Source organism: Vitis riparia, chromosome 1 (genome assembly GCF_004353265.1).
Source record: "Vitis riparia cultivar Riparia Gloire de Montpellier isolate 1030 chromosome 1, EGFV_Vit.rip_1.0, whole genome shotgun sequence".
Classification (NCBI taxonomy): Eukaryota; Viridiplantae; Streptophyta; class Magnoliopsida; order Vitales; family Vitaceae; genus Vitis; species Vitis riparia.
Genome location: NC_048431.1, coordinates 12,299,402 through 12,311,198, shown reverse-complemented (window position 1 = coordinate 12,311,198; position 11,797 = coordinate 12,299,402).

The window sequence follows — 11,797 nt, the reverse complement described above, 5'->3', positions numbered from 1 at the left end:
ACATTTATGGAATAAAGTGTAGAGCTCTTTTTAATAAAATGGAAAAAAAAAAAAACTTTTTTCTTTTCTCAAATAAGATGAAGATGAAAGCACTTTGTAATATATCCTTTTTAATAAAATAAAATAGAAATCATTTTCTTAATGAAATTGGATTCAAAATAAAAATTATAAAAATCATTTTCATAATAAAATTGGATTGGTACACTTTTTTATAAATATTATAAAAAAAATTCTAAATAAATTTTTAAAAATTATTATTTTTAAATAAAAATTGAATTGAAATATTTCTTAAAAATAAAATTATAAAAATTCATTTTTTTTCTAGAAAAAGTAAATTTTAAAAAATCATTTTTTTTTGTAACTAAAATCAATTTGAATTTTTTTAATGAAATTACATTCACCAAAATATTTTAATAAAATAAGAAGAGGCCATTTTTAAAAATAAACGCGAATGTCAATAAAAATCATTTTTTTTGTTGGAAATTAACGAAAACTTTATTTGTAAATAAATAAATTAAAACTATTTTTTTAATATAAATAAATTCTTTTCAAATTACTTTAAAATGTATCGCAATATTTGTAATAATAAAAATAATTTTTTAATTTGTCTAATAAAAAAGTCTTTTGTATGGTTTAGAAAAGTATTTTAATTACTGCATTTCTAACGATGATAGTAGGACGATTTCTAATCTTTAAAACATCTTGTAATGTCTCACTCAATTAATAAAAATTTAAATTTTATTTTATTTCTGTAAATTGCGAACAGTTTCGCGTGAATGGGAAAGACTAAGGAGAACACGTGTCCCATAAGCGTTCCATCAGTTACATATTTGTCGTAGGTATATCATAAACTAAGGGAAAATTCTACAGTACCACTTCGGTACCTACCGAAAAAACAATTTGACCATTGGATGAAGATGGTTCAATCCGGACCGTCCAATTGGCTTATGTATTTTTAAAAAATTTAAAAATATATAAAAAAAATAAAAGCAGGTTGTCGGTCACCTGATTTCTCGCTTCTATCTTGCTTAATCTTGTCTAAAGACAAAAATTTGTCTGATGGGTATTACACTTGACGCCTATTTTCGGAGAGGTGAGCTATTAGTTTGATGAGCATTACAACTTTTCCTGGATTTTAGAGAGTTAAGCCTCAGAAATTTGAGGATGTGGAGATGGAATTTTCGGGTGAAATGAATATTTACAAAGAGAGTGAGCTGAGTGGGGATTTTGAAGGAGAAATCAGCAAGAAAGGAATCATGCGGGCTTTGACGGATCCGAAACCAATCTCCCCCTGCAGGCAACTCTACCCACTCTCCCAAAACAAGTACTTCACTCATCTTATGTCATATGGTAGTGATTGAAATGTCGAAAATTTCGACGATATTTCTGAGAAAGACACAATATTTTTACCAATTTTTTGGAAAATTTCCCGATATTTCCTACCAGTCCAGGCCGCGCACAAACACGATATTTTGACCAATTAAAAAATATCACTAAAATTTCGGTATTTTTACCAATTGTTTTTGGGAAATTTCCCGATATTTCCTACCAGTCCAGGCCGCGCACAAGGATACAAAATCTGTCCAATTTTTTTTAAAAAAAAACAGAAGATGCTATTTTGTAATCTGGTCATGATTTGCAGGCAAAGGTTGTGTTTTTCAGCTTGGCTAAAAAATCGTGGATTTAGGGTTCATGGAATTTAAATCGAATGGCACAAAAGCAAAAAGACCCCTAAAACATATTCAAAAAATCGAATGCGGGATGGATTTTATTGGGAATCAAACGGGTATTGAAAAAAAAATGATAACATGATTAGATTAGTACCTGTGAGGATTGAGAGTGGCAGAGTAAACTGGATCCTTTTTAGGGATTCTCTGGTTTGGAGGGAGAAAAGGGCTTCTTGACATCCCAGCCCTGACTATGAGAGGTAGTAAAAATAGGGCCTTTTAGGAATTTCTCTTTGTATATAAATAATTAGTAATTGTCCATTTATATTTTGATTAAATCTTTACCATTGAACTTTCAAATTTTATTACCGATATTTTATGAATTAAAATTAATTTGATAAGATAAATTATTAATAATTTTAATTATTTAAATACATTAATGTTAATAGAAAAAAATTGTTATCACATATTTTTAATAAATTTTAGAAATTAAATCTCAAATAAAATATTTTATATAAATTAATTTATTTTTCATTTAAAATGTAATAAATTCTAGACTTTTGAACCTTTTAGTGTTAGAAATAATAATGCAACATAGATTTGAATCTAAATCTCAAATAAATATTTTATATAAATTAACTTTGGAATTTTATTACCGATATTTTATGAATTAAAATTAATTTGATAAGATAAATTATTAATAATTTTAATTATTTAAATACATTAATGTTAATAGAAAAAATTGTTATCACATATTTTTAATTAAATTTTAGAAATTAAATCTCAAATAAAATATTTTATATAAATTAATTTTATTTTTCATTTAAAATGTAATAAAATTCTAGACTTTTGAACCTTTTAGTTTAGAAATAATAATGCAACATGGATTTGAACCTAAATCTCAAATAAAATATTTTATATAAATTGAACTTTGGAATTTATTACGATATTTTATGAATTAAAATTAATTTGATAAGATAAATTATTAATAATTTTAATTATTTAAATACATTAATGTTAATAGAAAAAATTGTTATCACATATTTTTAGTTAAATTTTAGAAATTAAATCTCAAATAAAATATTTTATATAAATTAATTTTATTTTTCATTTAAAATGTAATAAAATTCTAGACTTTTGAACCTTTTAGTGTTAGAAATAATAATGCAACATGGATTCAAACCTAAAATAAAATATTTTATATAAATTAATTTTATTTTTCATTTAAAATCTAATAAAATTCTAGACTTTTGAACCTTTTAGTGTTAGAAATAATAATGCAACATGGATTCGAATCTAAATCTCAAATAAAGTACCTTGATATGATATAAAATACCATTTATTAGTGTTATATTGTTTATTTGAAATTATGAATGTTGACTTGTGTATAAAATAATAATAAAAATTTGAGGGACAATAAAAGACATTTTTTTTAATAATTATGTGTTTTTAATTAAAATTTCATTTGTTTAAATATTTAATTAAAGCATGAGTATATGTTACTCATTAAAATTAAATTAAATTCTTTTGGTCAGGTGCAAAATGGTACAATTGAGGAGAACTAGGAAAGTACTAAGGGGTAGTGGACCTTGGCCGCGTTTGGATACAATCTTGAACTACAAGAGGGACCCTAGCCATTCTACAAATGAACATGTGGATCATGTGGCTAGTATGTTCAAACGTTTCGAAGAGGAATATATCTTAGAGTCAAACCGTAAAATGCATATTCTACAAATGTCATTAACAGAACCTGAGAAAAAAGTTTTGAAAATATATGGGAATCCATTCAAGAAGGGCCTCATGGTTTCACAAATAGGTCTTTTGATAACCTAGTAGCTATTTTCAAGGAACACTGGGAAACATGCCTCGTGAAGAATGTCATCAGACGAACAACAGTGCTTTCTATTTCTCCTAACTTGCGAAATGCAAGATTTTCAAATTCTAGTAGGCATTAAAATCTTAGAGGGTTATGGTTATTGAAAACAACTTCTAGAGTTATAGAAGACATTGTGTATAATCCTAACATTGTTCCTTTTAGTTTCAAATGAGAAGATTAGTTTTCCTTCTATTTATTACATTTTCTTTTATGTTTTGTACATAACATGTAAATAATTTGATATGTCAACATGACATGTATATTTATCTTGTTGATGTGGCCTCTCTCACAAAAAAATTCCTTAGCTCGCATTACGTTGTTAAGTTGTATGCAAGATGATCTCATGATTGAGTATGAGGTATATCAAACTTCTCATGAAATGTGGGAAGCATTAAAAGAAAAGTATTGTGGATTTTCAGCTACGAAGCTTAGAGGACTTGTAATGAAATTTGGAAATTACGAAATGCGACTGAACCATACAATGAAACAAGATCCTAAGGAGATGAAAAGAATGATAAAAGAGCTTAAAACATTTGGACATATGCTCACTAATGACTTTTTTTTAAAGATAAAAAATTTTAAAATAGCATACTCTAAATTTAACTTTTTTTATTTTCTATTTCTAATCTAATACAACATTATTATATTTAAAAAAATTATAAATTAATTGATAAAATTTTAAAAATTGCCTTTTTGCTATGCCATGTAAAAAAGATAAGATAAAATAAAAAAAAAAGATTTAAAGTAAATAAATTATTTTTATTTGATAATTTAAATTTATTTTAATTAGTTTAACTCATCAATCTAATGATTAAATAATGATTAATATTTTTTAGAAAAAAACTCCATTTTGTTACAAATATTTTCAAACTCATTGTTGTCAAATTCAAAACTTAATTCTTATCGGTATGCTCACTATGTTGCAGGCTACACAGTTACTTAATATAAGAGGAGTTTATCTTATTTTGAGCAGTCTTACTGTATCTTGACTTAGAAAGCCAAATATGTAAGATTTTATATTTGTCACTTAATTATTTGAATATAGTACATAGTTTTAATTAGTTGTAAATTACATTCATAATGTTGTGTTTTAAACAGGAGCAAACAATCATTTGAGGAGAATGATCCTATGGGTTCATGGCTTTATTATTTGTAAGAATATATATACATATATAGTTAATTCATTTTGGATATTTATTCATATGTTGAAAATATAATCATTTTTATGTGATGTTTTTTGCAGTCAAGAACAAGTACTCGCAACAAAAGAAGATAACAAGGAATTGATAATAAATCATGATGTAAGAAAAGAAATGAATATTTGCATTATATGTTTTTTAGTCAACTTTTATACTCTATATGATAACTAACTAATTTAATATTACAGTTGCGAAAAGAGATTGGGAAAAAGTGGCAATTCCTTTCAAATGGAGAAAAAAAGAGTTCTTAGAGAAGTCTAAAAAATGCCCTCATGAATATATAAAACAAAAGGGTCGAAACTAAAAAAATGCATCAAAGGTAAGAAATTTGAAATTTATGTTTTTAAATTATGATAATATTTTCTTTCAATTTAAAATATATATGCTTATGTATATTTATGACTTCCAGTCGTATCTTCACACGCGTTGTTCGCCTGATCGGGTGTATAAACTACTTCAACACTTGCAACCTAATCAAAAGGCCGTCATACAAGAAATAGGGTTTGGAAGTATTTTAGGATTGCGATGTACTAAACTTGATCATAGTTTATGTCATTGGTTGGTAGAGAATTTTGACACTCTTTCATGCACATTAAGTGTGCATAACACTTCCATTAAATTATCCCCAATGGATGTTGAGTTAATTTTGGGCTTGAAGGCTAAGGGAGTGGAGGTAGATATAGAGAGATGCACAAGTAAACGGAATGATTTATACAACATATATTGTGATGGGAAGGGAAAATTGCCATTGTTGATGTTAGAAAACCAAATACGGCAAGAAAAGGAATGTGGGGATGAATTAAAATTCGTTTTGTATTATTTGTTTTGGGTGCCTTGTTATGTCCAACGATGAAAGTTAGTGTCAAGCCTTCCTTCCTCCATCTCCTTCAAGACACTGCATCAATAAAGAAGATAAATTGGGCCTAAATAGTATTCTTCTTCCTTGTACGAGGCATAAACGACTTTAAATCCAAGAAACGAAGTAGTGGGATTTCTGGATGTTTATTTTTTCTAATGGTAATACACTTTTAACAAAGTTGATCTATTATGATATTTTTAACAATAATAGAGTTTGTGATATATTCAACTCTATAATTATTTTGGAATTTATTTCTTGCAGATTTTCTACCTAGACCACATTTCCACAAAGAAGGGTATGAACTTACGTTTTAATGCATATAGCCCTTGTATAAATGAATGGGGAGATGATGAGGTTTCTAGGATGAAACATAAAATCAAAACACTTGGAGGTTATGATGATCCAAAGGTAAAATACATTTACTAACTGAAAAGCTTATTTGTCTATGCGATGTTGCAATTATAATAAAGTTTATGGATAAATGATAGGTCACGATATGGATTATAAAAATTGGGCAAGTGTGGATATAGAGCAAAATAATGGTGCGGAAAATCAAAATGATGAAAAAATGAAGGTAGTTGAGAAAGATGAGAGAACAAGTGATCATAAAGATAATGATATGAGAAATGTAGAAGATGGTGATAAACAAGATGCAAAAGTTCATGAACAACAAGAAGAAGGGCATAAGGTACTTTTTTATACTATATTTATATACATTAGTTTATTCATCTCAAACTTTATTTTTCATGATATTGGAAATTTTCATTTGTTACTAGGTTGAAGAAAAAAGTCTGATGGGTATGGAGGAAGCTTTTGAGAAGTTGAAAAAATTTGTGCTACAAACAAATGTTTCTGATATGGATGAAAGTTGTAAAGAATCAACTTTTAGCGATTTGAAGAAAAATATATGGAATTGAAATGTTTGTTTTTTCCTATGAACAATGTTGTCGTAGAAGAGAGATTGAGTGAGAATGACTCATGTGGTGACATGGAGTTACATGTTTCTCCCATTGTCAACAATCAATGTCAAGATGAAAAGGTATTTGCATATTATGAAGACCTAGTTTTTTACAAAGTTCTATATATACATATATACATACATATATATATATATATAATGTTCAAATACATGATAGGTTAATGTTGATGTTCCATATGTTGCAAAACAAGAAGAACAACTAAGTTCATTGGTGGTGCTCCCACGTCAATTGAAGAAAACACGAACAACAATGGAACGCAAGCCTAGTAAATTCAAGGTGTCACCCTACATTCATCAATCCAATAAGATGCCAAAGCCTAAGAGATTCCCAAGCATAGTTGTTGGATCACAAAAGGTATTAGAGGTAATATGTTACTTCATTGATGTAGTATTTTTTAAATACTTAATAATATAGTGAACGATAACTAATGTTTGTTAGAGATGTTTTCAATATATATAATCCCCATGTCCATTTTGCCGAACGTGGAGGATTCACATTCCTTGAGTACACTTGAGTCTCTAGTTGTTGCTTATGTGTTTGATGTTTCATTGGACAAAAGGTGTGTAAACCAATTATTTTGACTATACTTTATGTATGTCATGTTTTAAAAGTTATACTTATTAAATATCTTATATTTTGCAGTGAACTTCTTGTTAATTTTCAATATGAGCATGCAAATCGAGCAGACTTCTTGACTTTAGGGCCTAGACAAGAATTACTCGATGTGGTGAGTAATACAAGGATAAACCCAATTCTTATTAATTCTATTACATAATTAACATTGTTAACTTTTTTGTGTTTCATTTTTAGATCATAAATGTATTTGCATGCAAACTTAATAGTTTTGAGAACAAATTCAATGGAATACGGCCTACCAGATGCAACTTACCCACCACATTTGCGGTATGTTCATCCATTATATTTCTTATTAAAGAAAAAAAATAAACCTAATAAATATTGTGATATATATGTTTTTTTTTTTTTTTGCATAGCAAAGAATCTTACATGGTGGTAGAAAATTGGCAACTGCTACCAAGATGTTCACACATATTATCAAACACATGGATGAAATGAATGATTGTGATAAGGTACATATATGAAGTTGTATTCATATCATAGTTGTAAATAATTATCAATGCTAAAATGTGTGTTTTGTTTAGATATACATCCCGATGCACGATACATGTCTGAATCATTGGTATTTGTGTGTTATAAATCTTCATCAACGTAATATTCATATATTGGATTCATTACCATCAATAGAAATGGATGACATGCGAACTTCATCTGTGAGAACTGTGGTATGTCTTATATTTTAATGAATTTTATTACTTTTTAATGTTAGTTGTTAAATAGCATGCTTTATTTTGCTAAAAGATATAACGATATGAATATTAGGTTGAAGAGTGTGCACATTTTTTTAATCTCAATGGGCATCTAAAGAATTTATCAAGTGTTCCCATTGAAAGACCTACATGGGTAAATGTGCAAGCAAGCATAATTGTTTCTTCAAATATAATGTGTTCAAGATAATATTTCTATGTACTAACTAGATAAATGTTTACTCATTTTATTTGTTAGGTAGGATTGTGGAGTCCATGTCTTTAATCATATGCAAAGATCCGATTTCATGGACTCAAGTTCAACCCCTTCCCATTGGGACTCTACAGCTATAAGACACAAATTGGCAATCGAATTACTTCTTGATGATGAAAATAGTGAGAAAGCTATAATATTAGATAAAGTTCATAATCATGCAAAAATAAAGAGAAGGAGAGTATAGAATACAATCAAGAGTTGATTTTTTTTTTGTACATAATTTTTTGCATTGTAGTACAACTCATTGGTTATGATATGTAGAACTTGCTCCCGAAATTCCGGATGTAAAATGGTTCATGGTGACCTACATTGAAAATATTTACAGTTATACATAATATTTTGAAAGAAAATCCATATGATTAAATACTAAATGTTTAGGAACTTCTGTCAATATATAGATATATGATATGTGGTGTATATAAGTTATTCTATGACTCTTACTTGGTTTGTGAGTAATTTGGTGGATGTAACCCGAGCCATGAATCATTTAAGCTTGTTTCTGGACCATTCTGAAATGTGCCAAGTGTTGTTTGTAATATGATTTAATTTTTCAATTACTATAATAAGTAATATTTTTCACATCATAATAAAAATTACTTAAAAAATGTTAAACTTACATTTTGAGAAAATTCATTTGTCTCGTGTCTTGATCCACCTTCCATGTTGTGATTTAGTAATGAAGGCATGTCCCCCTGTATTAATATAAAGAATTCAATTTTTTATTTCAACCAATTTAACCAAATAAAAATAACTATGAAGTGAATAATTAATGAATTTAGTGAATGTGTGTTTGAACATATCATATCTTCAATTGAATCTTCAATGTTGATAAATGCATTGTGAGTGTTGACGAACTCTGGGCATTTTCGAACAGTGTGTCCTACTTTCTTACATTTCCCACAATGCCTTGGTTTCTTAAATTTGTCTTTTAAGTTACCAAGATTACCTTCCATCTTCACAATGATAGGATCTTGAACATGGTGTTTTGTAGCTTTCAAATCTTCTCGTTCACTTTCTTCTGCTGAATTTTTATAAAGTTCTTCCATTTGACAAGTGAGTCTTTGTATTTCACATCTAGCCTCTTTAAAATCGTACTCACTCTTAGAAAGTTCATACCCTCTCTTAAAAAGTTTGTACACTCTCTTAGAAAGTTCGTAACCATTCTTAGATGTACCCTATCTTAGAAAGTTCATACCTTCTCTTAGAAATTCATACATTCTCTTAGAAAATTTGTACCCTCTCTTAGATAGTTCGTACCCTCTCTTAGATAGTTCGTATCCACTCGTAGAAAGTTCATACCCTATCTTAGAGAAAGTTCGCACCCTCTCTTAGAAAGTTTGTACTCTCTCTTAGAAAGTTCGTACCCTCTCTTAGAAAGTTCGTACCCTCTCCTAGAAAGTTTGTACCCTCTCTTAGAAAGTTCGTACCATCTCTTAGAAAATTCGTACTCACTCTTAGATAGTTCGTACCCTCTCTTAGAAAGTTCATACCATCTCTTAGAAAGTTCGCACCCTCTCTTAGAAAGTTCGCACCCTCCCTTAGAAAGTTCGTACCCTATCTTAGAAAGTTCGTACCCACTCTTAGAAAGTTGGTACCCTGTCTTAGAAAGTTCGTACCCTCTCTTCGAAAGTTCGTACCCACTCTTAGAAAGTTCGTACACTCTCTTAGAAAGTTCGTACACTCTCTTAAAAAGTCCATACCCTCTCTTAGATAGTTCGTACCCTCTCTTAGATAGTTCGTACCCTACTCGTAGAAAGTTCGTACCCTCTCTTAGAAAGTTCATACCCACTCATAGAAAGTTCGTACCCTGTCTTAGAAAGTTCGTACCCTCTTTTAGAAAGTTCGTACCTTCTCTTAGAAAGTTCGTACTCACTCTTAGAAAGTGTGTACCCTTTCTTAGAAAGTGTGTACCCTCTCTTAGAAAGTTCATACCATCTCTTAGAAAGTTTGCATCCTCTCTTAGAAAGTTCGCACCCTCCTTTAGAAAGTTCGTACCCTATCTTAGAAAGGTCATACCCACTCTTAGAAAGTTCGTACCCTATCTTAGAAAGTTCGTACCCTCTCTTAGAAAGTTCGTACCCTCTCTTAGAAAGTTCGTACCCACTCATAAAAAGTTCGTACCCTCTCTTAGAAAGTTCGTACCCTGTTTTAGAAAGTTCGTACCCTCTTTTAGAAAGTTCATACCTTCTCTTATAAAGTTCGTACCCACTCTTAGAAAGTGTGTACCCTCTCTTAGAAACTTCATACCATCTCTTAGAAAGTTCGTACCCTCTCTTAAAAAGTTTGTACCCTTTCTTAGAATGTTCGTACCCTGTCTTAGAAAGTTCGTACCCTCTCTTAGAAAGTCTGTACCATCTCTTAAAAAGTTCATACCCACTCTTAGAAAGTTCATACCCTCTCTTAGAAAGTACATACCCTGTCTTAGAAAGTTCGTACCAATCTTAGACATTCGTACCATCTCTTAGAAAGTTCGTACCTTCTCTTAGAAAGTTCGTACCCACTCTTAGAAAGTTCGTATACTCTCTTAGAAAGTTCGTATCCTCTCTTAGAAAGTCCGTACTCATTCTTAGAAAGTTCGTACCCTCTCTTAGAAATATTGTACCATCTCTTATATAGTTCGTACCCTCTCTTAAATAGTTCGTATCCTCTCTTAGATAGTTCGTACCCACTCGTAGAAAGTTCGTACCCTCTCTTAGAAAGTTCGTACCCTCTCTTAGAAAGTTCGTACCATCTCTTAGAAAGTTCGTACTCACTCATAGAAAGTTCGTACCCTGTCTTAGAAAGTTCATACCCTGTCTTAGAAAGTTCGTACCCTCTTTTAAAAAGTTCGTACCTTCTCTTAGAAAGTTCATACTCACTCTTAGAAAATTCGTACTCTGTCTTAGAAAGTTTGTACCATCTCTTAGAAAGTTCGTACCCTGTCTTAAAAAGTTCATACCCACTTTTAGAAAGTTCGTACCATCTCTTAGAAAGTTCATACCATCTCTTAGAAAATCTTTACCCTCTCTTAGAAAGTTCATACCATCTCTTAGAAAGTTCTTACCATGTCTTAGAAAATTCGTACCCTATCTTAGAAAGTTCGTACCATCTCTTAGATAGTTCGTACCCACTCGTAGAAAGTTCGTACCATTTCTTAGAAAGTCCGTACCCTGTTTTAGAAAGTTCGTACCATCTCTTAGAAAGTTCGTACCTTCTCTTAGAAAGTTCGAACCATCTCTTACAAAGTTCTTACCATCTCTTAGAAAGTTCGAACTCACTCTTAGAAAGTTCGTACCATCTCTTAGAAAGTTCGTACCCACTCTTAGAAAGTGCGTACCCTCTCTTAGAAAGTTCATACCATCTCTTAGAAAGTTCGAACTTGTCTTAGAAAGTTCGTACCCTGTCTTAGAAAGTTCGTAGCCTCTCTTAGCAAGTTCATAACCTTTCTTAGAAACTTCGTACACTCTCTTAGAAAGTTCGTATTCTGTCTTAGAAAGTCCGTACCCTCTCTTAGAAAGTTTGTACCCTCTCTTAGAAAGTTCATACCCACTCTTAGAAAGTTCATACCTTGTCTTAAAAAGTTTGTACCATCTCTTAGAAAGTTCGTACCCTCTCTTAGAAAGTTCGTACCCTCTTTT